This window comes from Lotus japonicus, chromosome 2, assembly GCF_012489685.1.
Source record: "Lotus japonicus ecotype B-129 chromosome 2, LjGifu_v1.2".
Lineage (NCBI taxonomy): Eukaryota > Viridiplantae > Streptophyta > Magnoliopsida > Fabales > Fabaceae > Lotus > Lotus japonicus.
The window spans coordinates 43,217,164-43,220,509 of record NC_080042.1 but is presented as its reverse complement, the minus strand read 5'-3'; positions in this window follow the sequence as shown (position 1 = coordinate 43,220,509).

Here is a 3,346-nt window from a genome sequence, read left to right as displayed (position 1 = left end):
CTGAACTTTTTCTTCGATCTATATTAATTCCTATGTATTCTTAGATGATATCTAGGCCAGGGAAACTCTCAGAAAAATTATCGGATCGAAAACTAGAACAGGGGTATTTTGGTCAAGATTTTTAGCTCGGAAACTCAAAATCGGAATTTCGAAAAATAAATTTTATGACTAATCCTACTGACGCTAAGCTCAGTCCATAGTTTTTGATTCAAAAAGCGGAACCTCAGCATAAAATGGGTATTTTGAGCAGAATTGAAGCTCGGCGAGATTCGGCGAAATGTAATCCGCTAAACATGCTCTTGGGCATGCAGGGAATAAGTTTAGACAGAGAAATCAAGTTATTTGGACACTTTTACAAAAAGCTCGAAACTTTGAGCACAGAAAGACAGAGAAAAGCGATAGAATTTACGATCAGAGGTAAGGAAAAGCATCAGTACCTCGAGGCCTACGTATAGCAAATGTCAGTGCGAGGATCAGGCAAGAATCGGCGAAAATCACTTCTCCCCCTCTCTTCCTCCTTGCTCTCGGCCGTGTGTGTGTGTTGGTGGTGATGATATTTTTTTTCAAGCTATTTATAGAAAATGGAAAACGCGGGAAAATAAATATTTCACGATTCCGATTTTTCCTGCACATTCCTCTGTGAATTATAAGAGAGAATCCAGCGACAGAATTTTAGTACTCGAAACAGGTTTCTTGGAATTTAAGCAAACGATTCACTAACGATGTTAATCGATTTAACCCGAAAAGTTACTTTTTGCAGTTGATGTCGGATGACAAAACTTCCTTCTGAAGAAAGATTGGAAACATCGAAAGAAATGGGTGTACGCGTGTGGAATCTTCGTTTGAAGCTCCGAATAGAAAAAGTCTTCATAGACAATTTACTTTAAGGTTCTTGAGCTATCAGGTATTCAGTTTCGGCAAACTTCCGAGAATTGAAATCGTTCGTTCGTACAGTCCAGGGTTTCATGTCGAAACACTTGTCAAGGAAAGGAATAAGAGAAATTCTTATATTCCTCTGAATATTTTTGAATATCGTTTCTACAATGCTTTAAGAGCAGATTAGTCATTTACTAACGTTTTTGCCCTAAGGCGGAAGTGAATAAGACTCGTGCTATAACCTATAGCGACTATAGAACTATTCTTAGTCATTCCCTGAACTTTCTTTCTCATAATACTAATCCAAACATCAAACATAAGTCAGGTTCCTCTCACGCTTACACAGAATCCTATGCGTGAGGTGGAAATTAATTAATTTATTTTAATTCTAAAATCCTGGGTCTTACATCGGACAATGTGAAGAATACTGAATTTCAACTCAAAGGAAAACATGAGAATGATACAACCAAGGCTATTCATGTAAAAACTTTCATTGGAAAGTACTATTCTGATGTTGAGTCAAGTGATGGTGATGAGGTTATCTCAAATGAAGAACTAGTTAAAACCTACAAATTGTTGCTGGCTAAGTGGAAGGAATCATGTATGTATGGTGAGAAAATGAGAAAAGAAGTCAAGGATTTGGTTGCTAAGAAGAAGCAACTTCAGAGTAATAACTCCAGCTTGCAAGAAGAAGTAAAGACCATCAACAAGTTGCGTGAGGAGAATGAGAAACTTCATATCACTAATGCAAAGCTGCAGGAGGAGGTAACCTGAACTCAAAGCTTGAAAGTATGGAAAAGTCTATTCGTATGATGAATAATAGTACTAATGTGTTAGAGGAGATTCTGGAAGTTGGGAAAACAGTTGGAGATATGGAAGGGATATGCTTCAGCTACAAGAATGCAAATAAGTTTGCTTCATCTGAAAAACAAACTAAGCAACCAATGCCAGACCCAATGTTGCATCATTCTGTACGACATGTGTACCCTCAGTTCAGAAAATCCAAGAAATCTACTTGGAGATGTCATCACTGTGGTAAACTTGGTCATATAATGCCCTACTGTTACAAGCTATATGGATATCCTCGGTGTCATGATCAATCAAGGACTAATCCACAAGTAGCTCCGACAAGGAAAGAGTAGAAACCTAAAGAAGGAGTTAGAGTCAAGTTCTTCGGCGAGGAAGAGATGTCTCCACATCCATCTAGGGTGAATATATCATATTCAAAGGATGTTGCTCTTTTTAAATCTCAGAGTTCTGGTGTAGATGTTATGAAGGAGTGGAGGAAGAAATTTGTTGCTGCAAGTTCTCTTGAAGTCTCAAATGCACCAGCAATTGTTCAGGCAAGCATAGGTGAATTTGTAAGTGCAGATCCTAATGCTATTGTGCCTAGTGTGATTCATGAGATATCAGTTGAATCTGTTTATGTTCCCAATGTTGAGCCCCATGTTAAGACATTAGTTGAGACTACTTCAGATGTGAATATGGAACCATCTGTTGGAAATTCAAACCCCATTGTTGACACATCTGAACTTGATCTCCAAATCCATCAATCTACCGGTTGTAAGAAGTTAGTTCTTGAAAATGTTCATTAATTGTTGTCATTCTGGTCTTAGTAGTGATGGTTTGTTTATGCTGAAGACCCTTTTACCAAATTTATGTTAAAAAGGGGGAGTAGTTTGGTTGGTAAAGAATTTGTGTTGTTTCTGTTGCTGTGAAGACTATGTTTTCCAACTTGGTAGCTTTGGTCTGTCATAATTTGAAGACACTTTCAAGACAAGGCAAGTAATTGGTTGTGTAGTACTCCAAGCTGCTACTGTTTTATGTGGAAATAGCTACTGTAGTATTTCTATGTCATGTTCCAACTATGCTAGTTGTTGGTATGGATGCATCATTTGAGGGGGAGTTCTGCTGCTAAGAGCTTTGGTTCACTATGTTTACCCTCTCTGATTCTCAAGTTGTTTTAGACAAAATTTGACAAAGGGGGAGATTGTTGTTACTTTGTTGTCTTGCATTTTGTCAAAAACAACCTGATGTCGAAGCAGATGCCTTGGCATCTGATTTCGTGAAGCTAGGACAACAGTCCTTTGCTTGGAACGTGATTGTGGGCCCTTGAAGATCTTATGAAGATATGTTTTTTAAAGTTACTTGAGGATCAAGTAGCTGTACCAGAAGGGTTTTTATTTGTGGGTTGTTATTTGTTGAAACAATCTTTGTTAAAAGATTTGTTTCTATCTTTACTTTTGAAAAACGCAACAATATCTTGGAGATTCAGTTTTGATTTGTTTTGTTGTTGCAATCTGTTACTTCAGCCCAAGCAAACCCTAGTGCCTAAAACAAGGAGACTACCGAAGCTAATAGAGAGATCAAGTGTTTTAGGATTGTTCATTGTTATTTGTCCTTGTTACTTGTGAACAAACTTTGCTCCCAGATTCTATAAAGCAAAGTTATGTTCTGTGTTCTTTGATTC